Source organism: Elgaria multicarinata, chromosome 10, assembly GCF_023053635.1.
Source record: "Elgaria multicarinata webbii isolate HBS135686 ecotype San Diego chromosome 10, rElgMul1.1.pri, whole genome shotgun sequence".
Taxonomy (NCBI): domain Eukaryota; kingdom Metazoa; phylum Chordata; class Lepidosauria; order Squamata; family Anguidae; genus Elgaria; species Elgaria multicarinata.
In genome coordinates, this window is record NC_086180.1 from 72525823 (window position 1) to 72553264 (window position 27442).

Sequence of the window (27442 nt, forward strand, 5' to 3'; positions counted from 1 at the left end):
ATTCTCAGACAGAAAAGCCTTTTCGGGGAGGCCACCCTTTTAGCCATTCCGTGCTCAGCAGCAATTGCCAATGACTCACATAATATCCTGTGCTCAAACTTTTAGTCAACTTAAGTTCAACAGATTTGCCAAAAGATAAACATTTCCTTATGAAGCACCCATTACAGACCTTATCAGTTACTTATCCTAGTCTTTTCATGGTTAGCATTTGTATAGTTTAATCACAGGGTCCTTTCATCTTTCCAGATGCCATCAGGGAAAGCCAAACACCAGTGAGACACACAGCACAATTTTCTCCCTCCCCATCTGTAAGACGTGCAGATAAATGTGCTCTCAGACATTCTTTGTTAAGTGACAGCTCTCTAATCATTCTGACAAACAGTCCATGAAAAAAAAAAAGCAGCAACAGTATTACAGTGTTTGATTTTTGTCCTGTAAACTACACTGTAGTTTAGCACAAAACACAAAAGTATTCAGGAGAGCGGCTCCCTCCATCCAACAGCCTTCGAAAAGACAAAACACTCCCATTCCTATTTTTAGATTGGAGCTCTTCATACTCCTTCATCTAATGCTGATCTAAATGTTCCAAAAGCAGACATTGGTTTCTCTTTGAAAGCCAATGAATCTCTTTTCTGTCCAAGTTTCTGTAAACACATCATTATATATAAAGAGGGAGAGAGAGAAGGAGAAAAAAAGAGAGAGAGAGAAAGAGACAAGTTTTATTTTTCCCAGCATTCTTTCTAATTAGGTGCTTGCTGCCAGGAAACTCTCATGTACTTTGTGTCCAGTTCTTAACATTTAAACAAATGTCTACTGCAGTCAGCAAGATGGACAACCAGAAAAGCCAAGTTGCTTTGAGGGGCAGCTGCTGTGCAGTTCACAAAGCTATTAGGAGTACCACCACTGACACAAATGTCTCTCAACACTCAGTTTGACAAAAATAAATAAACCTGCAGTGACAGAGTACACAAACCGACATTCCCCAAATACGTTTTGCAAGTGGAACCACCAGAATCCTTCTTAATGGACGAGGTTGTTAATGACCCGCAGCTCCTTGAGAGATAAGCTCAGATCCAAGCTTCTCGAGATTCTGGGCCATTTACTCAACTGAACACTTCTGTATTATTTCTTCAGCCATAAAATGCAGGTTTGAAGATTTTCCTCTACTCAAAATACTGTAATGCTGTTTTTCTCTCCCCCCTCCACTTCCCACCCCTCTTTTTTACTACCCTCACTGAAACTTTTAAACGTGCATGTTTACCCTGACTTTTTTTATTTCCCCCTAAGGTGGTCTTGCTTTAAAATAAAAAACAAAACTTATTCTTTCTTAAAAGTGTAATAAATGGAAGACTATTTTTTAAAAAGTCTCAGTCTGCATGTGAGAAATCACACATGCACATAAACTCAAACAGCTGCTGCCACACTGGCATCGCAAACAGACTTGGGGGAAAAAACCCCTAAAGCTAATGCCAAAGACTGCAAAATAACACAGGGTTGCCAACGCATGGCTCCAATTACAGAAAGATTAACTAATACAGTAAGACACACACAGAAAGAATCAGTACCCAAAGAGCTTAGCCTTCCTAGTTAGCCAACATATACAATCACATTATACAATTTGTGTATGCAAGGTAGGGTTCCTCTGCCCCCCCCATCCTGCTGCTTACCTGATGTACAAAAGGTGCACCGTACACAGAAGTAATACACAGAACCCCCCTCACCTTACCTGTTTCTGGGTCTAGTTCACACCACTGCGCAAGTTCTCCACATGAAGGAAAAAAGCAAACCAGCCACAGCCGTAATACCAGCACTTTAGGAACTGAAGTGGAGTTGAGCAGGTACTCAATAATATATACAGATTAGTCAGAGGAGAGACTTCATGACTCAGTGATTCTTCACTACAGCTTTCTAGCTCTAGCAATTTCACAATAAGAGTCCCTCAAAGTTTCTGAGAATTCAAGCAGTCACACGCTAAAAAGCAAAGTTTGCAGGGGGTGGTGGGAATACTGTTGTGTTTTCATTTCTTTAGGGCTTCCCTTCTTTAGCCACAGCCTGCTAATGTTTTCTCATTGTCTCCCTAAGAGCAGGCAAGATTTCGGACATTTTTAACATCTCCATGAGGGGCTCCTGGCTACATGCTTTAGCGATAGTTTCTTTTCCATCGTACTTTCTCGTCTGTTTCCATTACAAATTATAGAGTAATCTCTAATAAATCAAGCATGAGAAAGAAACAGCCTGGGTTCTCCGGAGCTCGTGTGTTTTAAAATGGCAGTGGATTAAAAAGTTTTGCCATGGGCAAAACTTACAGCACACAGAATAAACAAAGAGTCTTGGGACACCTTAAAGACTTAACAATTTTATCATGGCATAAGCTTTCAACATTACTTTCTACAGCAGAGCACTCTCAGAAAGAAAATGACAGTTTATTCATGCTGGAGTTTATCTAAGGGTTTAAAGAACATATTCAATTACAATCCTATGGATATTTTCTCAGATTTCAACCTTATCCTTTGAGCAGCTTTCTTATATTTGTGTAGTAATTGCCAAATCACTTTCTCTTGAGTAAGCTCATTAAAGACTATGGAATAGATCTCAAGGACTAGAAACCGTACATTAAACACAGTGTGGGGTTGTGTTCCATTACAATAAATGACACTTTCATTTGATGAAATCATCATGGCACAGCCAATCCAATACCCTAGGGCTTACTATTCCTCATGTATCAAAAATAGTATCAGCCCACAAGTTGGTTTATTATCAAGGCTGCGGTCAGACATTGTGTCAGCCCATAATCCTATTCCACTGTGGTCCCTGTTGATATGTTGAGATGCATGTACTGTAAAAAAAAATATACAACTATAAATTGTTCAAGTGAGACAAACATGATGAAGATGCTTATTTTAGAATTATTTTTCCTAGGAATAAATCAATGGCATTAAAGGGGGCGGAGGGATAGGGCTTGGAATTGGACCTAGCAGATGCAGGTTAAAAACTGTGGTGTTAAAACAGAAATACACCTGACAAAGATTGTTTGTGAAAAATGTATCTCAATAATCTACACACTGGAAGGGCTGTACATTGCTGGCTGGGGCATACTGGGAATTGTAGGACTTTTTTTCTGTGTAAATGCGCATAGGATTGTGCCCTAAATATGGTGTGTGTACATGTACACGTACACACCCATACATACATTAAATATTTGATTCAACCCAGATTGAGAGAGCTGAAAGATAATTAAAATCCCACTCCTTTATTGGCTTAACACTGACCATTTAAAGCCTGCCAAAATAAAAGTAGTTAAAACAGTCCCAAAAGATGCAAAAACTCAAACTTTGAGAAGTGTCCACAACACACAGGAGAAGGCACCCTCTAAAGAAGTGAGGATGAGCGGTTTATCAGGGATAAGAACATGCAAATGTTTATTCCCAAGCATCTCCAGGTGGTGCTGGAATGCTGACAGTTCCCCAAACCCAGTACAACCCTATTGGCTGAAAGACTTTTTGCCGAAGTCACACTGATGTGCTGGTGAGGCTGCTTGCAGGGTTCATATCAGTATGGATTAGGTTGGCAGGTACTCAGTGAGCACCCTGAGACATTGTTTTGATGATAGGAGGCTCCCTCAGACTTGCCAATTCCAAGTCCGGGGGGGCTAGAAGGAACAGGGACAGGTTATCCACTTGGGATTTGCCTGACTCACCTCAAGTAAGCCACTAAACCAGGTGGTGATGGTGAGGAGTAGGCAGGCCCTCTTCGGCATTTAACGGTGCGGGCTGTGAGAGGCCTTGAGCAGGTTAAAGACTTTCCATGGGCCCTGAGCTGTGGGAGCTTGACCCCAAAGATACAGATTAAGAAGAAGGGAAACTCCTCTATCAAAGGCTGATTGGGAACCTTCATTGGAGGCAGGGAGTCATTTAGGTTAGGAAATTGATCTGTTGCAGACCAATAGCCTAACGTAGGTGTAAATAAAGTTGCTGCTCTTTTAAAGCCTTGTGTCTTGACTCTCTAATCCGGGGATATGGCAGCAAGAGAACCTTGCCTGAAACCTTAACGAGCCACTGCCAGTCAGTGGCAGGGAAAACAACCTGGTATTCTCCAGGTGTTTTGGACTGCAGCCCCCATAAGCCCCAGCCAACATAACCAATAATATAGCATTGTAGTCGAAGTATCTGAAGAGCTGCCTCTGGCATAGACCATACTAATATTGATGTTGGTCTGACTTGGTATAAGCAGCTTTCTAAGATGCTGATGTATGTTGGGCCCATAGTACTAAAGGTTTTGGAGATCAAAAGCAGCCCCTAAGGTACAGGACGTATTGCTGCAATGTGTCCCAAACTATAATTACTTTGTCTGAAGTCAGTTTGTACAAGTCCAGTCCCCAAATACCATCAGCCTCTAAATAAGCCCACAATCTGCAGAAACCCCACAGGGAACATTCTAGTGACACAGCGATGAGCAATGTCTCATCATCACCCTCTGAGCCCTTCCGGTGCAGAGCGCACGAGACTGATCCCATACACACTGTCCAGGCCCTGAAGCCATATCATAAATGTGTCACAGTCAACAATACTCAAGGCCACAGTACTTCTTTTTCCTCCTTTATTAGCCTCTGCAATAGAGACTGTCAGCCAAAACTAAAAGTTCAGCCTCAATATACAAGGCAGGTACCATAGATATATCAGAAATATATTCTAAAAAAAGAATTAAAGTCTGAGCAATTTCAGATTGTGCTAACCTAACAGACTACCCTTGAGTGAACTTAGTTTCGCTGAGAAATTCACTTTATTTCATAGCAACCAAATGATAAGATATGCAACCTGGATATGGAACCTTACAATTTCTATTTACTTTAACTGTTCTGTAAGAAAACATGCTTATACAAACAACTAAAACTGGTCCACCTAGAGACATAACAATGAAAACTGGTCCACCTAGAGATATAATCTCAACCTAGTACAGGCCTTTCAGTCCAGTGCCCCATTATGGTTACACCCCCTTGTGCAAAAAAAAAGGGGGGGGGGGAATCAGATCTTCATCCTAGTCCTAAAAAAATCTTGGAATCGTTATCCTTATTCAAATGACATTACCAGACAAGCATGCTATGAGCCTGGGATTGTTTTTTGGCTCATCGTTATTATATGTATGTGTATATTGCATGTTTTTGTGGTTTTTATTTTTTGTATATTGTTTTTAAGTGTTTTTATCTTATATGAACTGCCCAGACAGCTTCGGCTATGGGGTGGTATACAAATGCAATAAATAATAATAATAATAATAATAATAATAATAATAATGATGAGAAGGAGCAGCAGCATTCTAACCTTAATGTTGTAATCCTGTCAATCTCAAGGCCAAAAACAAACATTGCTTTAAAAATAAATGGATCACTAATTTGCAATAGAAATCTCACATGTGGGGGTCCCACTTTGGATTGGGACCACAGTGGAGAACAGTTAAAGCCACCCACTTTCCACACTGGGGTCCCAATGCAGAATGGGGCCCCTGGATCTACTCTAGTGTAAAAATGAAAGCAATAACGTCTTTCAAGTAATGCTCGTTTTGGCCCTCATTCAACATAGTAGGACTTACTTCTGAATAAATATGCATAGATTGAGGGGTAAATATTGCAAATGCCAGAAATGTAAATTCCTTCAAATAGTAGAGGGGCAATACTGTTCTCATTATATTACAACATCCTGTATAATATTGCCAGGATTCGACCATTTTTGTCTGTCTCTTCTGCCAAGACTCTCGTTCACGCACTGGTTATCTCTCAGTTGGACTACTGCAACCTTCTTCTCACTGGCCTTCCTTCATCTCACATCAGTCCGCTGGTCTCTGTCCACCACTCTGCCGCTAAGATCATCTTCTTGGCCCGCCGCTCTGACCATGTCACTCCACTTCTGAAATCTCTTCATTGGCTTCCAATTCACTCCAGAATCCAATATAAACTTCTCCTGTTGACCTTCAAAGCTTTTCACGGTCTAGCTCCTGCCTATCTCTCCTCTCTCATCTCACACTATTGCCCTGCTCGTGCTCTCCGCTCCTCTGATGCCATGCTTCTTGCCTGCCCAAGGACCTCTACTTCCCTTACTCGGCTTCGTCCTTTTTCTTCTGCTGCCCCTCATTTACTCATCGTCCCCTTTGATGCAGATGTATTGGTGAAGTAGGGACTCCAAACCCATTGCAAGTGTGGAACCAGGGGTAGTTGTATGACTAATTAATTCAAGGGAGTGATTACCTGTACCCATTGCAAGCATGGGATGCAAAAAAAGAAGAAGCAAAACTACTATATGCCATGCTTCTTGCCTGCCCAAGGGTCTCTACTTCCCTTGCTCGGCTTCGCCCATTTTCCTCTGCTGCCCCTCATGCCTGGAATGCTCTTCCAGAACACCTGAGAACTACCAACTCAATCACAGCTTTTAAAACACAGCTAAAAACTTTTCTTTTCCCTATAGCTTTTAAACTTTGAGTTTGTTCTGACTCTATACTGTTAGCTTCACCCTACCCGGTGCCTGTTTACACTTCCCTGTGCCTGTTTGCATTCTCTTTCCCTCCTTATTGTTTACTACAACTTTATTAGATTGTAAGCCTATGCGGAAGGGTCTTGCTATTTACTGTGTAATCTGTACAGCACCATGCACATTGATGGTGCTATATAAATAAATAAATAAATAAATAATAATAATATTGCAAGGAATGTTACATTTTATTACAAAATGCAACTTCTGATTTACTGTGTTGTCTTCAACAAAGGTCAATTAGGATTACAAAGCACATTTTTGATGGGCCCAGCTTGTGTTGTACTGACAACCATGGAAACTAAGCACAATATCATAGCTCCCAGTGGATTAAGTTCAGCTGAAGTGTTGACTGTTGCCTTCACCAAAGGCTTTAAAATGATGTGATGATATTCAAAGTCACTCTCACACAATAAGGATGTAAACATTCCCAGACTTTACCAACATGTATGATGTGTAAACAGGTTTTGTGATTCTCTAGTCCAGCCTTCCCCAACCTGGTGACCTCCAGATGTGTTGGACTATAGCACATTGGTCATACTGGTTGGGAATAATGGAAGCTGTAGTCCAATATATCTGGATTGCACCAGGTTGGGTAAAGCTGCTCTGGTCTTTTCCTTTCAAATTGCTACATAAAAGTGAAACCTTCTCATAACATCATTGACATTTCCAGTTCAGAAACAAGCCAAGATATTAAAGTAACTTCAAGTCATCTTTCAACATCTTGGCTTCTTCCAAAGCTGGTAACCATAGTTTCCCAGTTTAGTTAAAATGGGTAACTATAGTTAACTGGGGGCTTTCTGGTTTGATTTCTCATGCCATGAAGGGAGGAGTGAAGAGAATGCATGAGTGGACAAGAGGTTTGGTTCATATCTTAGCTTACTAAACCAAGCTATGAACATCTGAACTAGGCCATTGTGATCTGCATTAGTATATCACAGTAAGCCAAGCCTGCTGAGAAATTTGTTTTACTGTGAATGAGCAACTGTGCTTGATCACTTCCCTTTGCACCCTCCTGTCAGCGGGAGCACATAAACAAGGGACTTCTTTCTATGGTTCGGTTACTATTGCATCCAAACTGAGATCTCTGGCTTGTTGCTCTCCTATTAAGCCAGAATCATCAGCCAAGAATAAATCCTGGTTTATGATCCTAGCTTATTAGGAAAAGAAAACACCAGAGATCCTGGTTTGGACAAAACACTAAACAAACTACAGAGGTTCCCTGGTTCGTTTAGCCACTCCCACTGACAGGAGGAGATGAGCACAGTGATTGTGAATTGTGGACCAATACAGTTGTTTGTTCATGGTAAGCCAGAAAATCTTCAGCAATTCAGTCTTACTGTAACATCTGAATCAGGCCTATTTCTAAGCATTCAGTGGTTTCTGGTCAAGAGAGCAATCAAATTTTCTTTTAATTTCATTGAATTAACCAAGATGCAAAAATGATTTTACCTTGCTAAAAAATAAAAAGAGGGGGTGGTGGTGGAGAGAATTCATGTGAAATATCTTACAAAAATATGGTTACCAAAAAAATTCTTGGGACTTTTAACAATAGTCATGGAAAGGCCCTTGTATATTTTAGAGATAATAACAGAAAGTCATTTCATTAACATTTCCAGAGCGATAGTATTTATTTATTTATTTGTGGGTGAAAGCGTGCAAAACTACTTTTTAAAACAAAATGTTTCAGGAATGTAGAATAATTAATAGCCCATATGACAGACAAAATGACCAATGTTCTAGCTAAAAATAATAATAGATGCTTTCACTTTGGCATTATTCATAACTCTTAAAATAGCTGAGTGGCATTCCCCTCAAAACAAACCAAGAAAGTATTTATAGCCACCTTGGAGATAGCAAGTACACACAGCAGTCTACGTATGTTTTCTGGACTGCTTCAAAAGACATTTTGTAGGTTACATAGGGTGACCATATGAAAAGCAGGACAGGGCTCCTGTATCTTTAACAGTTGCATAGAAAAGGGAAATTCAGCAGGTGTCATTTGTATGCATGTTGCACCTGGTGAAATTCCGTCTTCAGCACAACAGTTAAAGCTGCAGGAGCTATACTGCAGCTATACTGTGACCAGATTTAAAAGAGGGCAATGCACCTGCAGCTTTAACTGTTGTGATGAAGAGGAAATTTCACCAGGTTCTCCATATATACAAATGACACCTGCTGAAATCCCCTTTTCAATACAACTGTTAAAGATACAGGTGCCCTGTCCTCCTTTTCATATGGTCATCCTAGCTTTCTACTCAAAAGGTATTAAGAGTGATAAAATTGGTCTTGCTACTTCAAAATATGATCATCAAAATGAGAAGTATTTGCTATACAAATACAGACATTCTAAAATAAGGCTTTTACTTCTACCTCTTACAAAATGACTCTATATTACTAACTACTAACATGCCTGTCATAATGATGGGCAGGGTGTTGTGGAAGTTGGGACTATATACTGCAAACTATTCCAGGATCCATGTGTGCAATGTGCACAGGTTCACATTACACTCCCCATAGAGATCCTGTCATGGTCCCCAAATTCAGGATTTTTCTCCACTTGTGTCAATTGCAGCCGCTATGCATAAAAGGTCAAAGTAAGAAGGGTGCACCTGGGGGTTACTGAGGAGGGAGTTTGCAAACTTGCCTCTGGTTTGATACTATAATGTGAAGAAGACCTGGAAAATGATCATTTATGGCGCCTAGATGACCATCCTTTATTAAGGTGATAAATTGCAAAATCAATCAAAATGAGACAATGTTTTCCTGTCCCACAACAGGTATTAATTAACATAGCAAAGCTGTGATGTTATCATCATCAATTCCTGCTGTCATGGTCACTTGGCTTTATCTTAAAGCTTAGAATGCTTACAGATTATTATTATTATTGCATGTCATGGGTCTTTTAGCTCTACAGTTTGCAATTCCCTCCCCATACCCATGTATCTGATGAAGTGAGGTCTTATTCACAAAAGGTTATGCCATAATAAATGAGTCGGCAACAGACGTAAGCATTTTGTGCCACTTTAAAGATTAACACAGTGATCCCTCTAAAAGCTGCTTCCATCAGTCAAGGAGGATGGGTTAATATTTCCTCAATGGCAGGTACTGGAGATGTTTTCCTTAATTGTGAATCCACTTGTAGGGTTGAGTCTGAGGTCATTGTCCTGCCAGTGGAAAGGTGTGGCAGCAGAGACAATCATTACAGTCTGAATATCTACAGAGACGGAGACAGATTGCTTAGAGTTAGGGTAGGAGATAGGTTGCATTCCTTTGAGGCTGCAACAATCATCCTTAGAGAAACTGATGCGGGATTAGCAATTGAACTGCCAGCTATAGAAGTCTGTTTTCACTATGCTCTAGTTGTATGCTTGTAAACAAACACCTATTATGACGACACCACAAGTTTCCATTGCTATCTCATCCAAAAGGACAATAAAACCCATAGTTCTGTCTTCAGAGTCTGCTCACCACTTAGCGAAGTAGAGATAGCAAAACAACAATATATGGAGAATTTCTATAGCACTTTTATTTTATGGGGTAGTTTGCTCGTTCATCCATGTAAACACCAGGGAGATCATCATCATCATCATCATCATCATCATCATCATCATCATCACCACCACCATGAGATACCTGAGCCAAGACCATGTACACAGTTCTGGCTCCTTGGAGAGCAGGATTAAAAAAGGAAAGAGAAAGGAATTCATGGAATCACTAAAAGTATAGAGCTGCAGATGTCCTGTCAAGCAGAGCTCATGGAACATCATCCCCAGCCAATGTTAAAATGTAGAACCACAGGTGTAGATAAGAGATTAATCCAGACGCATCCCGTGAAGGCTAAGTGAACAGAAGGAGTTGAACCCAGCAATTAGTAGTTCTATTCCTACTATCCCAATCCCTCACCTTGATTTCAGAGCTCTGTTTTTACACCAAAGGAACATAGGGGGATGAAGGTCAAGAATAATATGATGGTGAAGGTTACTTAAAGTAGTCAACAACCAAGATTGCACAGTTATTTGGCTCCGAGAACCATACTGGAAATTCTTCCCCTCACAGCTCCCGCAAAGACAGCCTTCCCCATCTTGTTTCCCTCCAAATACATTTGCTTAGAACTCCCATGATCCCCAGCCACTTGGACCAACCATGTTGGCTGGGGATGTTGGGAGCTGTCGTCCAACACATGTGAAGGACAACAAGTTGAGGAAGGCAGGCCTAGAAAGATTCTGACAGCTGGATTTCTGACATAACATTAAAAAACTCTTGACCTGCACGAAAGTGCTTCATGAGCTCCTTTTCCGAATTCATAGCAGGTCTATGACCTAGCTACGAGTTACCTGTCCCTGATTTACTATTATTATTAATTATTCCATAGCTCCATCAGTGTGTCTGGTGCTTTACAGAACGTAAGAGGCCAGGATCCTATCCCAATAAATTTACAATCTAAAATTTAACACATGAGAAACAGCGTAAAGGGAGGCAGGAGCAAATGGGGAAGGAATATGTGATGTTTTCAGTTGCACGTGATTAAGCTTGATTACAAACTTAGGAATCTGCTTTATCATATATAATAGGTTGTAGATAAAGCAAGTGTAACATTTCCAAAACCAAACTGTAATAGGGCTATGCATCTCAGAATAGAAATAAAAGACTTTTTAAGAATAACATTGTTTGGAATCAAGCATTACTTTTTTCCTCTTTGAATTATCCTTTATCACCCACTTCATATTTATTAACACCACTGTTTTATTAACAACTTTAGAAATCTAAATACAATGAAAATAAGCCTGAACATCATCCTCTAAGCCCAACTCCAAAACTACGTGGGTCAATGTTTCTCTGATCATGGGCATTTCCAATATTAAAACCAGACTTAGAACACAAAATAGCAAAGCTGTTAATTGATTTGATTAAATGTTTCCAGTTTGTCACATCTCTGAAGCTCTGAGGGGAGAACATGTCCCAGATTTTAGAAGTGTTGTCTACTATTCTTCTTCATTTTTTTAAAAAAAAGGGGTTTTGTTTTTTTAAAAAAGTAGTGCCCTCTTGAGTTTGTCAAAGTTGCTGACAGTGGATTAACCAGGATAAAGACTGATTTCTTTCCTGCTCTTTCCATACACTTTGTGACACAAGTACTTTATTCTCTCTCCCAGCTTCCCCCAAAATCCTTAACATGCTTCCTACTGTGAAATACCAGCACTCCGACTTCCTTATTTGGTTGCTGGAACTGTTCTTTGTCTTGTTCAAACATTCTGGTGAAGCTGCAGGCTTCCCATCCATCCATTCGCCCTCCCTCTCCCTCCCCCTCCCCTCCTTTCACATACAGTCTGGCTTCAAGCAGGTCATTCTGACTCAGCCTCCTTTATAGCTTGCAAACCAATCACACATCAGTTATGCCCATTTATGGAGTACCTTTCCTTTTGGAAATCAGCAGAGCAAGAGGGAGTTTTCAGCTGTTTGGAAACTTTTCCTCTGCTGCATACACTGAGCTCAAAGTATGGATCCATGTTTTACACAATCTTGTTGCTTTGCCCAGAAACCAGACAGAGAGAAAAAAATAATGTTTGTGCGTGTCTCTGTGTACAGGGAAAATACAGCTCAAATACATCTCCCTGCAGATCACGTTTGGCTTATTTCTTTGGATGTTTACAGTTCAATCCCGAGCACGTTTACTGAGAAGAAATACCTCTGAGTTCAGTGGGACTTACTCTCCAGTAAGTGCACTTAAGACTGCAGCCATAAACCTTCAAAGAAGAAATATGCACAGACATTCTGTACTTTTCAAAACAGTTCTCTCTACGTACAGTTTAATATGCTGTGAAACTGGTGTTAAGAGTTGAAAAGAAGAAGGGGAAGCAGAGAAGGGAAATGTTGACTTCTAATTTAAATAGTGTAGAGGCCTTTAAAAGTATTTTTCAGTGGAACCAAAATGCAGGAGGTGTGTGAAAGTACCGCTGAATATTTTATGGACTGATTAACTTGCTGGTATGACACAATGGTTTAATTCTAATTAAGATTAGACAGTCACTAAACAAATGATTCCTAGGATATGCACATTCAGCATCAAGTTTTGATTACACATGACAGAGAAAATAGCTCTTTGTTTTTGCACCATGTTACTGACATTTTCTATAATCATGCTGGCATTTACTTAAGAACATAAGAACATGCTGTATCAGACCAAGGGTCCATCTAGTCCAGCACTATGTTTGCACAGTGGCCAACCAGCTATCGGCCAGGGATGAACAAGCAGGACATGGTGCAACAGCACCCTCCTGCCCATGTTCCCCAGCAAAGCCAAGACTCAACAGTTTCCCCCCCACACCTTTTTTTTTTTGCTTTGGAATATAGAATTGGAGTGTGTCGTGTATATCATTACAGCAGTGGTTTTCAAGCTTTCAAGACTTTTGTGCCCAAGACCGCCTGCATACCTGCAATGGAACTCTTACGTATTGCAGAGGATTCTGGAAATCGCACCACTCCTACCTCCACCATCGCTCTGATTGCCATAACTTCTAAAGTGGGGAGGAGGGGGGTCCTCTAGCTGTGGAGGCTCCCATTTGATTTAGAAGTACAGGAAGCTCCCCGCAGTAAATGATATGTGGGACAAAATGACAGCAGGACTTTGAGGGCAAGGCTAAACATGCGGCCCCATTTATCACATCCCTATACACACTGATAATGCACGAGGCCTATAGCATGTCCTCCAACAAGTGAAAACAGGGATGCTTTTGTGTATGAGTTCACACAACACACTAACCCACACTCACTGGCTGAGTTTGAACCATGGGTTGATTGTTGAACTATGGATTAGTTGAACTATGGATTATTTTTCTTGAACAAGCCACCTTGAGAAGCCATGGTTTATTGTTGGGTTGTTCAGGGTTGTTAACAAGCTACCCTGTGGAAAAGGTCCTGGTTTAGAGAACACACTAACCCATGGTTAAACAAAGAATCCACAATTCAACAACCCGTGATTCAACCACTGAGTCTGGGTTAGCTTGTTGTATGAATCCAGCTTAAGTCTTGCTCCCCTTACACATTGAAGATATTTCCCTGTGGGCTGAGTTATGCAGTAATTTACTCTGCAACAACCTGTCCTGCCATGCTTCTGAAGCAAGTGTGTTAGTTAGCTGACCAAGTTAGCTGACCAGTTTTGTTTTGTTTCATTTGTTTGTTTTAAGTGAAGAACATTTAATAGAATTTTTAATCTTGCAGTGGATCTGGCTGGGCTTTTTATAAAACAACTGCCATTCAAACTTATTAAGCAACATTTGCTATCTAGATCTAGGGGGTAGAGGTGCATAAGTATATACATCAACACACTTGGAATCTCCAAAGATTTCCCCAAGGGACCAAAATAGGAATGAAGATTTATCAGGGACAGATAACATAAGAGAAAGCCCTAGAGCACACCTACTTATAAATGGCCCAGCCTGGTACATCAAAGAAAAGCCTGATGCACCCACCCTGTAAGGACTGTAACCTGTTACCTGGAAGTAGGTCTTGCACCTGGGTGCAGAACCTCAGGCCCAGGGAACTAATCCAGGGCTTTGGGGTCCCCTAGAAGGCCTTACCCCTTTCCCTGGGCCCACTTCCCCCCCCCCCCAACCACTGATCACTTCGTAGTTTCCTGGTTTTGTGGAGTTTCCTTCCCACTCTAAAAAGTTGAAATATCTCTCTATTAAGGGTTAGTTACTGGCAGTAGAGCTCCCCCTGTTTTTGATTCTGAGTAGAGCTTTAAGCCTCACTGCTCCTATATCCAAACAGATATCCTTTTTGCATTTAAATGTATGAAAAGGGATTAAATATCCTTTACTAGCAATTTATGAAAATGTAAAAGACAGCATTTGTCATGGCAAGGCGGTAAGATTCCAAAAGAAGCATCATTACACAAACTTTACTGACATTTGTCTATACATTTTTTTCTTGAACAAGCCGCCATGAGAAGCCATGGTTTGTTGTTGGGTTGTTCAGGGTTGTTAACAAGCTACCCTACGGGAAAGGTCCTGGTTTAAAGAACACGCTAACCCATGTTTCAACAAGCAATCCACAATTCCACAACCCTATGGAGTCAACACCAGAAAGTCAATGATCCTATTTATTACAAAGTTAAGCCAACATACTCCAGGAGTGGGATGCATTTCCCGAATGAAGCCTGTGATGTCAAGTGGGAATGATTGAAAGCAGAAGCAGTGTCCCCCGAATTCCTGACATTCCCCCTAGTGGGGCTGCACCTGTACCATGGAAGTAGAGTAGGTGCCTGGGTTGGCTGGGGGTGGAAAATCTAGAGTTTAATCTCAAAATGGAATTCCTTCACTTGTGCAATTTACACAACTTACAAAGATGTTAGTGAACAGGCAGCCGTAAATATCAAATACCTACAAGAAGGGCTATAATTGTGCTTTGAAACAATCAAAACATTTAGACGAATCTATTTGCATTGATAGCCTGCCAAACCTTTAGAGCTCAGACTGGCAGCAACCCCCACAATAGCTATTAAGAATAAATTATATCCTTCCATTATAATTTTAAACAATTCTGCTGGATTTCATAACGTTTTTCACCTACAAATTATGCCAACACTTAAAAAAAGCAGTTCAATTATATTTCCAGCCAAATCATATTTAATTTACAATGCATACATTTAAACAATGAAAAAAAAATATGTCCCCCGCCATATTCAAGATCTCTGCAAGAACACACCCTACCTCTGCCATGTTACTTGATTTACAGCAGTAGCTTGCAAAGTGTGAAGCACGCTTCCCCAGGAGGGCACAAATCATTGCCAAATAAGGGGTGAGCTTTCCTCTGACACCACTGAGAATCACGTTTGGGCCAGAATCACAGTTGCTTCCAACTGTGAAGGGATCAGGCCCCTTCTTGTTTTGAAAGGGAAAGTAATTATTTGTATAGATGTGCTCTTTTTTATATACTTGCTAATTTAGGAGAAGCCATCCCAGTTAGTGGCACACGAACAGGCTATACACCCTTTCTTGGATCTAGACTTAGAATAGACCCATTGAAATCAATGGGAATTCAGTTAGGGACTAAATTGCATCCCAGTGATTTCAATGGGTCTGCACAAAGCATGACTGAGTCTGGATCTTACATATACTGGCAATGGCAAGCTTTGCTTTATTTATTTATTTATTTATTTATTTATTTAACAAGCTTCTTACTTCTGCGGGATCACTTCCTGGCATCGCTCCACTCAGGGTCAACTGAGACTTAAGCCAGTAACATCTGGTCCTATGCACTGGTGCCCTTGTGGTGTGGAACAAAAGCCGTGGTTTAAGTTGTCTTCTGAACAAGGCCAATATTATCTTCTCCAGGCTTCAGTTCATTGGAGCAAATTTCCAATTCAGCTAGATACTGAGATTTAGAAAGTTACTTTTTGTATATGGCAGCTTATATGATATAAACTCATACTTTCCACTGGTTTCCAACTTGCTGAGAAGGTTTCATGCCCTAGGAACATGGTTAGAACATGAGTTGAAAAGATGAAAGCCTATCAAACAGGTATAGGTAGAGACTGTTACATTACTGTGACATAGTCAGTGTTCAATGCCCTTGTTGCATCCCTAGCTGCTGCTGTGTCTGAGGATTCATTATGCAAACATTTGGCTCCTTGCCTAGCATCCTTTCTTTATTTGTACAAAGTTTGTTCATTCTTATTCTATGGGATGCCCCAGGTTAACCTCAAATATTAGAAGTCCATAGACAGCCTACAGGAGGATGTGTCAATAGGAATGAGAGAATTATATTCTTCACAATAGTTTCTAAATTCTTTAGGAAACTGTTGGAGTAAACATACCCATCACAGCTTGGGCAAAAGAGACCCATGAGAACACATGATGTGGCCATCTTGCTAAAGCTAAGCAAGACAGGATCTGGGCACTGCCTGTGTGAAAGACTGCCGGGGAATTCCACAGAAGTTAGTTTATACGTGTACTAAGTATTCTCTCTCCTTTTAGTGACTGCTGAGTGCAGGGTCATGGTCAGCATCCTTCTGGCTCGCAAAACCTTACACACTTGTGTTCTCCAGCCTCACAGTGCAGAACATTACCACCACCAAAAAAGGAGTAGCTGGATGGGCAGTGTGTGGCCTTCCAGATGATTTGGTGTACAACTCCCATAATTCTTCACCATTAGCTGCACTGGCTAGGGCTAATGGAAGTTGTAAGCCCCCAAAAATGGAGGGCCAGAAGTTGTCCACTCCTGAAAGCCTGATAAAGCTATGTTGAACATTTTCAGATTCACTTTTAGCCTAGTTGAGTAGAAAATACTCAAGCCAAAGAGAGAAAGCCAACCATTCTCATATCTGCCACCCCACTCTCCAGGATCTAAACACCTTGTCATACCCCAAGCCCAGCAGTGATTAGCTTGGCTGCACTCATACTTAAGCAGGCTTATATAATGCCCATACAGAAGTGACACTTCACATACAGAGCACTGTTATATGTTTATAGCCCATTTACTGGCTTGCTGGTAGCGTCTCATGCTCCCAAGGATCTTTTATAGAGGCATCAGTAAAAGTTAAGGGTCAACTGAGTTCTGCTGTTCTTCAGAATGTATGAGAATCCCCTGAGTCACTTCCTACTAATGCACTCCATGTCTGTTCTTGATATTGTTGCTGTTCTTCTTTCCACCCACTGTTAGATCTCTAACATATAAATGTGAAAGTAAAAAAGAGCAAAACTATTCTGGTATTTTGGTAGGATCTCACAGACTTCTATTATTTTGAGATTAAGATTTTAGTTGAGCTTATGTCTTGCTAACCATAAAGATGCTTAGTAATGCACATGCAGGAAGACAGAACCATGGTAAATATTATGCTTACATGGTATGTTGTTCACAACTATCCAGTTTGAGCTACTGTTGTTATGAAAAGCTAGGGATGTGTGAATCAGCAAAACGTCAGCTCGCCAAAGTTCCCTGAATTCCAGGTTGAAGCTCGTTCCAACTTGAGTCCATATCAGATTGTGAGCTTTATTTATTGAGTGAAAATCTGTGCATATTTGTGTGTGTATTTTTTTCAAATGTATGCATCAATTGCATGCATCTTTGAAATGTACGCATTCTTCCATTGATTACAATTTGTGTGCGTTTTTCAAAAGTACGCATGGTTTCAAGCACATTTTTTCAAATGTACGCATGCTGTCAAATGCTTTGGGGGGGAGGGGTGTCCATGAATTATATTGCAAGCTGGGAAGTGCACAGGTTGACCTGAGATTGCATCCGGGTCCATGTTCGGTCTCTGGAAGGTGCAAACTGGGTAAATCATGATAAAGGGGGAAAAAATGAACTGAAACAAATTTCTCATACATACCTATAAAAAGCACATAAATAAGATGGAAAAGACTTTCTGCTTTTATTGTGTTTCATGGGATTAGAGTCAAAATAAACATTGCTTTTAATATGCAGCATGCAGCTACATCTGGTCTTTTTTCTTACTCAAAAGTAAGCCTGGGGAATCTGATCCAGACAGGAATCCTAGTAGAAGGTGTGTGTGTGTGTGTGTAGGGGGCTTTAATCCTTTGCTCCCCTAATGCAGTCCTGATCAGGAGACTGCAATTGTCATAGGAAAAAAAGCCACATTCACTTCAATGTTCCAGGCCTCAGCAGAGACAAAACTACCTCAGATAGGGAAAAGACATTTGGTGTATGTGTGTTTTCTTAGCATCTAACAGCTGTTTTATCCGGATGAATTTGGGTAAGATGTTTTCACAGCCCAAGCAATTCTAATTTTGTAACCTACCTCAAAAAAGTTTGATGAGACAAAGTATAAGTATATTCACTAAATGAAATCATCGCCAAATGGAAGCTCCATGTAAAATATCTATAAATATTCATCTGCAATGCATCATGAAGTTGATGGCCATCATGAATTTTACAATGTAAATGAAGTTTACATTGAAGCATACTTAAAGTTGAAGCATACTTAAAGTTTGTATCAGAGTCTTACAAAGATGAAGAACATATGCTTTGGATGACATCTTTAAATGGAGAATTTAAGTAAACACAACATCTGTTCTGAAGAATCAACTCCAAAACTTTCTCTTACCTGCCTCTGTGGATCAGAGGTGCAGAACCCTATCTTGCAGGCCTAATCGAGCTCACCGGACTTCCCAATCTGGCCCAGGGAGCCTCTTGGGGTTACTCCAGGGGTGATGGCGTGGCCTCCAAGCCCCCACCCCTGGAGAAACTCCCCCCAGAAATCCAATCTCAGAGCAGCAATAAGAGCAGGGATGTGGCTGATCGTGTCTTCCTCCTTGTGTCTCTCGCCATCCATGATGGGGACACTGACAGGTGTGGAGAGGAGGCTGTTGCTGGGAGGAGCCAGATGCTCCTCCCAGTGTTGGCCAAGTCTATTTGTTGGGATGACAAGTTGTGTGTGAACCCAGGGTTTCGGGAGGAGTGGCTGTAACAAGGCCCCCCTCCAACACATATACCACAATCCCATTCCATATGTGCAATCTCATGAGTCACAAATAAAACTTCCCATTTTAATTCTGAAATTACTTCTTTTTTTAAAAAAAAAAACATTTCGGAAATTACACCATGGCCCACCCTGGAGCTTTTCTACCATAACCCAAAATACCTCCCTTTTGTGCGTGTGTGTGGTGGGTGGGTTTGTTTATCTTATCTTGAAGAAGAGTGCTACAAAGCTTGCTGGCTATTTTGTAGCTTTTTGGTTGGTCCCAATAATGCTTTGATTAAAAATCAATGCTGTGATTTGAAAAAAAAATCTAATAGGCCAACGTGGCTACAATCATTTTATAAACAGAACAAGGATGGTTCAGAATGAGGGCTCCTAGTGTTACCAGCTGTTCCACTTTTTCTCCTTAATTGATTTTCTGCATGGGGGCGGGAAGCAACAGGAAGAACATGTGTAGAAGGCAACATTGCCTAGACCCCTCATAAATGTCCATGAATGATGACGCCATAAAAGCCTCATCTGGAAGTGGCCCAATTCACTTTAAAACTTTATTTTTATGGCCTTTTTCCAATTCCAAAACATTAATTCTCTTCCCAAAGTAAATTTCTCTTGCACGTTCACAGCTAGGTGGCCAAACCTTTCTTGCCTCACAGTAAAATGCCTGTAGTTTTTTTTTTTTTAATGCCTGTAGTTTTTGATGAGTGCTACCTTGTTGAAACTTATTTGAGCTCTGGCCAGTCACTGGCAGTGTGCAAAAAATACACAAGTCTATGCACACTTCACTGGAAAATTAGTTGCATGTGTGTGTAAATCTCATTTAATAAGATAAGTGGGAGCAGTTCATAGTCTTTTCCAAAAGTAGACTTGGCAGTATGTATTTACAGTCCAATCCTATACATGTCTACTCAGAATTATTGAATTCAATGGAACTTAATCCCAGATAAATGTGCATAGGATTGCAGCCTTAGTGGCATATGTTGCGCCAGTAAATCCTATCAGCAATACAGGCTTCCACTGTTCCTGGGATCAATGTTATAGTATTTCTCTCTCCCACGAGTTGTCCCTGCCTCCTGCCTATGCACAAGGAACCCTGGAGTTGGTTGCTCTTGAGAGAGCATGTAACATAGAGAATAAGAAATCTTTCTCTCATACTCAAAGTTCTAGTTTTACTGCACAGCAGTGCTGGTTTAGAGAAGGAGCCAATTAAAGAGCTTGCTGTTTAGAATGCTGCTTGGTTTCCTATAACATTGCTTCTGGATGGCCCTAGAAAATTTCCTTTGATCTAGACAGAGTCATCTCTGGGTAATTCAGTGCCCTGGGCAAGGTACAATTGTCCCCCACCCCCATTCTACCCCTTGGTAGAATGGGGGTGGGGGACAAATTGAACAGCATGGAATAGGTTCATCGGCGGATAGAGAGGGAAACCAATGGAATAGGTTCATGGGCGGGGAGAACCAATATTCCTAGGGTACTGATATCTTATATTTTTTATTAACACTGCAGTTTTTATCACTTGCAATGGCATTGCAAGGTGCTTTAAACATTGGTTTGTACACACAGTATATACATCCATAAAACCAGTGGTCTTCAATCTGCACAAACCTGAGACCCACCTTTGATTCCCAACCTGCAACACGGGACTTACTTTCACATTTTGTTTGTGTGTGTGCGCACGCGGTGGTGGTGGGGAGTGTTGAATCTACCCAACCAGACAAAGCACTTCTTCAGTCACAATTTTTCCCTGGTTCCGCAGACAACTTCCAATGCATAGAGAATATAGATCACGAGACACTGAAAGGTGATAATAATGTCCTAAGAGCCACACAGAAAAGCATCCAAAATCCATCTCTTTCAGTGACCATCTCTACAACCACCCTTCTCCATTACTTCTCAGAAGTAACATTGAGAAGCAGCACAGCACAACAATCCATCTTATATCTCTCTACTCGCAAGTGAGAAGGACTGGATTACTCAGGAGTAACAGTCCAAGCAACAAACAAATTAAACACCCCAAAAGAGACGAATTAAATACACACGCACAAACACACAATAAAATAAGAATGCAAGAGTCCTACCTTCTGGCTATTGCTTTAACTTAACTGCCAACTCTGGGAGGGCAGGGCAAAGTGATAGTTTGCCCCTCCCACTGCCCTGGCTCCTTTGCTGCCCTACTATTTCCCCACTACCACCATCATCCTGGTTAGTCAGTCCCTTGCTCACCCTCCCCCATTACAGAGCAGTAGGAAGGAATAAAATGGGCTCCCATTTTACAGCGTTTACTGGAGCAAAGCTTCAGCACACCCAACAATACAAAGTTTGGGGTGGAAAAAGTTGGGGGGGAAAGGTCAGGAAAAGGGAACCATTTGTTCCCTTCCTCCACAAGTCTTCTCTCTGCTTACTAGCAGGAGTTGTTGGCTATAGTTACGGGAAGCCCAAAATGACCCCCAGGCAGGCAGCCTCAGACTATTTAAATAACAGTCTTTTCTCTGGTATGAGAGTGGCAGCAACCTGAACCAATCGGATGTTGCTTTGGGAACACACAGCTAATAAGAATCCTGGGGCAGGCCTCTCACCACTCCAATGCACTCATTGGCTGCACACACCCCAAAAGTTAGTGAACAAATTGCTTCAGCTTATTGCCTTTCACATTAGGGAAAATATTGTGATTTAAAATAGCACATGGCTGCAGCATGGACTGGCCAGTGCAGCACTTTCCTTTTACTATGTATCAAGCGTTGTCTGACCACTATTGCTATCGCCTACCTGGGGGTCATTTGTTGCCTTGGATCTCTTGTTGCCCTAGGTGACCACTCACTTTCCCTTTCCCTAGAAACATCCCTGGATCTATACAACAGATACAGGAAAACTAGTTTCCACAAATACCTTCAAGGATAGTCTACAATTTAGGCTAATTTTCCCCCCTCATGGTAATAGGGCTTCAGCCTGGGCCAGGCCACCTTGGATCTCCAGGCAAGCTCAAAACATTTTGCAAACAGCTCCCTACAACCTATATCAAAGTGAAAGAACCCAAACAAGGCAAGTTAATTTTGGCACCTGAGGCAGTAAATCTCTCCAGCACCTCTTCTTCCCTGGCACTAAAAATGCAAAAGGAATAAATTGAAGTCACTATCAATTTGCTGCCCTTTTCATGACACTCTGCCTAATTCTAGTGCCAGCCCTGGACCAAACAGACTGGACGTCACCAAAACAAACCAACATTCTTGGCATTGAACTATTCCTTTAATGGCACTGATAGGAAAAGAGTTTACTTTCAAGGAGATATTTCAGTAGGATTAGCAATAGCAAGAGTTCACTATTAAATAAAGAGGCATCACTCACCAGAACTGGAATTTCAGTGAAGTGAAACTGAACTCACTGTAGTGAATGATGTCCCATATTGAGCAAGAAAGGGGTCAGCCTGGTTATTAGGGGCATATGACTCAGCATCATGCAGATATTACATGGCCCTGATTGTTTCAACATCCCATCACACACTGATAACAAAGCTAGGCTTGAGTCAAGTAGCACCATCCAATTTTAGTCCTATGGTACCAGAACAATTTCAGCAATGGTGCTGAGTAATTGAGCAATATATTTCTTAATGGCTTCACCTGGAAACGTTTAAAAGTGGCACTGTGGCATTTTTCCCTAAAAAGGGACTATCTGAAAAGCAAGCAAACAACTACTGTGAAGTATGCATATATATCTCAAAATATTGCATTAAAATTCTGCTTAAACACTGTTATTTAAATTTTATTATCAGGGAAATTGGGCATTAGAAAACACGTTCATATAGATAAACAAAAACATTGATGATTTCTGTTTGTTAATTGCAACTTCAACAAGATATAATCATCACCTGTCACACATTTCATACCAATTTTCAGGTTAAGCAGAGATTGGTGTTAAATAATCTTCATTAACCACAAATGCTGGGCTTTTTGCTGAAATCCTGGTTAAAACCCAAAAGCATGCAACTAGAAACTCTATGACAGTTATGGCAGGACATGTAGAACTTGTTCTGTGACTGGCCATATGAAGAGAGCTTCGGCTATTGGGCGGTATAAAAATGTAATAAATAAATAAATAAATAAATAAATAAATAAAGTGAACACCAGCCACTGGTAGACAGAATGCTTATGTCATTGCCAAAAGACTTATGAAATACCTCATATGGAGGAATTTATACATGCATAAGCAATGTACCAAGCGAGCTGCTCTTTTACAATCTCCTTCATCTCAGAAGATCCAACGTGTACCCCAACAGAAACAAGGCTTTAGCAACTTGAGATGACAGCTCATGTTACATTGTCCATAGACAGAGTGTATACGATGTATTTATTTATGTGCCCCATAACCCATGTTTCAGAGTTAATGTGCAAACCAGGCAACTGAATTGCTGGGATGTAGATGTTTCTCAATCACACTAAGCAGAATGGATGTATCCCAATGATTTTGCCATAATACTGACACACATGTTTTAAATTTGGAGGCAAGCTACAGAGCTTGTTAAAAAACATCCACACTAATTCATAGGCCTTAGTAACTGCATATTACATTAACAATTACAACCTTTAAAAACAGAAATAATACGGCAAAGGAATGTGTTTTTTTAAAGAACAGAAAAACCAGATTAGCCTTTGCATAGGAAAAATATTTCTAATTTACATCTCTGCCAATGCCAAACCTAAATGAAGATTCTTCCTGGCATAACACCCCACACATACACACTGCTACTCCATGAACAGACTTTATAATGCACCATTGTTCACAGCTCTGCAGGGCCTGTTCTGGCCTGGAAAATCCTTTCTGAAAGACTACTGTGTTCACTTTACAACCTTCACACTATGTCATGCTGTAAAATCATGCTGTTATGAGTGTGAGGCAGAAGGCTCCCTCAGTTCCCTTACTTGGCATTGACTGAAAAGACATGTATATACAGACACACACACATATATACAAACAGAGGCAGCAGGATGTAGAGTTAGGAGGGGGGAAAGACAAAGAGAGGACACGATAAAAGTTTTGTAAAATTATGAGCATTGTGAGAAGAGTAAACAGAGATTATTTTCTCTCAAAGTAGTAGAACTCAAGGCCCTTCGTTGAAATTGATTGGCAGAAGCGGCTTCAAAACAAACCAGGAGGTGATACACATCTTGAAAGAGGGGCGGGGGAAGGAAAATATCCGTGTAGGTTTTTGCTGCTGTTCTTACTGCTCTCTTGCTTGTGGGCTAGTTGCCAAATAAGCAAGGGGAAGCTGCTTTCAAAACACACCCACGCATACACAAAACTGTACAAGAAAAGACAGAATTTGTGCTGGGGTATCCCTGGACTCCCCAAAACAGGAGCTCTATCCTCTGCCCCCCACTATTCTATTCTTGGTGGTGTTCTGGACTCTGCAGTGGCTCTATCCAAATACCAGATTTTTAATGGAGTTCCTTATTTATGTATTTTTAATTATTTATTAACTGCTCTTCAGCTGAAGCACTCAAGACCTGCTTACAAAATAAAATTAGGGTATTTAAAACATAAAATTTTAAACATTTTTTTTAAAAAAACTACAAATCACAAATTGTTACAGAACATAATACAATACTAACAAAAAACACAGTGTGTACATAAACATATCTACACACAGAAATCTAAAAGGCATAGGCTTTCACTAGGGCCCCCCCCCCCCGATTCCTGCAAAAAAAAGCAGTGCCAATCAAAACCTCGTTGGCAAAAATATTCCTGAGAACGGTTGCCACACAGCTGAAAAGGCCCAGGTCACCACGCACGAGAAGGTCCCTGGAGCAAACCTAAATACTTTAATTAACACAGGGAAATCATTTCCACAAGCTGCAGCACCATTTAGGTAGTATTAAAAAGAGATTAGACAAATTAATGGAGAATAAGTTTATCAAAGGCTATTAAGCATGGAACAATAGAATCTTATAGCTGGAAGGGACCTTGGTGTCATCTAGTCCAGTGGAGGAAAGACTTCAGAACTGTAAGATGTATTTTATTTTTTACTGAATGGAATCATGAGGCCCACTGTTCAGAGCCAGGTGCAAATTGGGCATGCCACTCAAGTCAATTACTTACTACGCTCCATGAGCCATATGCTGCATATCAAAACCTACATCTGAATTACTATAAATCGGAGATTGTAAAACTCTAAAAGTGGTCAGCTGAGCTGCATAAAGCCCTGGTCAAAGGCAACCGCTAATACTCATATTTTATAGATGAGGAACATCAAGGCTAAGCAAAAGGGAATTAGCACAAATCCAGCCACAGCAGATATCTTTAAACGTTGCTATTATTAAACTTTTTGAAGTTCGACCCCTCTGCCAATCTACTGCAAATCACCAAAACAAGCAAACAAACAACCTACTAGTAGATCCCAAGTTGTCTTCTTCTGCCCACCCTTGATCTAGTCCAACCCCCTGTTCGAGGCAGGAATCTTGCATCTACAGCATTCCTGACAGCCAGCCATCTAGCCTCTGCTTAAATACCTCCAGCAAAGGAAAGTTCACCACCTCCTAGAACAGTCTGTTCCAAGACAGGGCAACTCTTATCTGAAATCCGCTTCCTTGCAATTTCCACCCATTGGATCTAGTCCTGCCTCTGGAGCAACAGATAACAAGTCTGCTCCGTGTTGTACGTGAAAGCCCTTCAGCTGTCTGAAGATAGCTCCCTGTCACCCCTTAATCATCTCTTCTCTGAACAAAACATACCCAACCATTCCTCAAAGGACTTGGCTTCCAGACCCTTCACCGCCCCAGACAATTCTCCTCTGGACATTAGGGTGCCTAGAACTGGACACAGCACTCCAGATGTAGTTGTAGGTTTGTGAGGTTTCCGTATCTAAATGCCACATTTTACATTGATCTCCATTGAATTTTATCTTGTTGGTTTCATCTTAATGTTCCAACCTGTCGAGATTAATCTGAATTTTGAATCTGATGACTGCTTTCCCTACCCGTCTTATATATGAAAGCATTTAGTAGGATAGCTTGTAGATCAGTTTGATGCATGAGAAAGAATTTGTGGGTTACGGAAAGAATAATGCAAGTCTCTGTACTGAAGGCACGAAAAATTAAACAATGTATATTCTGGAGTTTAGTTAAGATTATAAAGAATCCTATTATAAAGAATTCTATTATATTACAGCATATGCAAAGATTTTCTTTCACTTCATGCAGATGAATATATGGTGTATACGAAAAAGCTGATAGGACAGAAACCTACTTATTATTATTATTATTATTATTATTATTATTATTATTTATTTATATAGCACCATCAATGTACATGGTGCTGTACAGATAACACAGTAAATAGCCAAGACCCTGCCGCATAGGCTTACAATCTAATAAGTTGTAGTAAACAATAAAGAGGGAAGGAGAATGCAAACAGGCACAGGGAAGTGTAAACAGGCACAGGGTAGGGCAAAACCAACAGTGTAAAGTCAGAACAAACTCAATATTTGAAGGCTATAGGGAAAAGAAAAGTTTTGAGCTGAGTCTTAAAAGCAGTGATTGAGTTTGTAGTTCTCAAGTGTTCTGGAAGAGCGTTCCAGGCGTAAGGGGCAGCAGAAGAAAAAGGACGAAGCCGAGTAAGGGAAGTGGAGGTCCTTGGGCAGGCGAGAAGCATGGCATCAGAGGAGCGGAGAGCACAAGCGGGGCGATAGTGTGAGATGAGAGAGGAGAGATAGGCAGGAGCTAGGCAGTGAAGAGCTTTCTTTCTTACTTAGGAGCCAATGCTTTTGGACTGGAATATACAATGATCAGATTTAAAAGTGGTCTTAGCCATTTTTTACTAAGATGTTTTCTTATTGTTTATAGTTACTGTGACCAGAAAGGCTACATATTTGTCTTGTTCTGAGCAAAGTAAATGGTAGAAATATCATAAACTGAATTCTTATTACTTAGGCTGTCAAAGAAGAACTTTGAAAGGTTCAACCTTTAATGCTGTACCAAGCGAACAAGAATATTAATATACAGATTTTGATTTTATCTGTGTGCTTCTTACCATTAAAGTGTGGATGGTACTTGGTTATAGATCTGACCATAGGTGGTGGTGGTTGTTATTATTATTATTATTATTTCCCACATTTTCCCCAACACGGTGACTCAAAGCGGCTTTGTTGTAATCTAGATGAAACCTTCATACATACCTTTGATGCTGGGGATAAACAATAGTAGGTATCCATAACCTTCATGTCCTGCTTCTTAGATTTCCTGTTATTATGGAGAGTTTATTCAGCTTTTGCAGCCAGAGGATGCTGAGAAGCTGCTTGGAAGATTGAGAACTAGCAGCTGTTCTTTAGATCCACACCCTTCTTGGCTTGTGATGTTTGCCAAGGCTGAGCTTACAACAGAGCTAGGCAACTTGAAGCCCTCCAAATATTTGGGCCTACAACTGCCATCAGTTCTAGCCAGCCTACCCAATGGTGGAGGATGGTGGGAGTCGTAGGCCAAAACATATGGTGGGCCAC

At 40.7% G+C, this 27442-nt stretch overlaps 1 protein-coding gene across 4 annotated transcripts in view; it reads right to left on the reverse strand.

The window, feature by feature from the left end:
- Positions 1-27442, reverse strand: part of PALLD (palladin, cytoskeletal associated protein) — a 275860-nt gene that overhangs the window by 88865 nt on the left and 159553 nt on the right. Inside the window, exon 1 of one of the 4 annotated variants that reach the window (XM_063136021.1) lies at positions 17748-17769. The exons of 2 other annotated variants lie outside the window; for them this stretch is intronic. The gene's annotated coding sequence lies outside the window, so the exon portion shown is untranslated. Of the gene's footprint in view, positions 1-1726; positions 1866-17747; positions 17770-27442 lie in introns of those variants that run through there. One more of the 4 variants, XM_063136020.1, reaches the window with a different exon arrangement.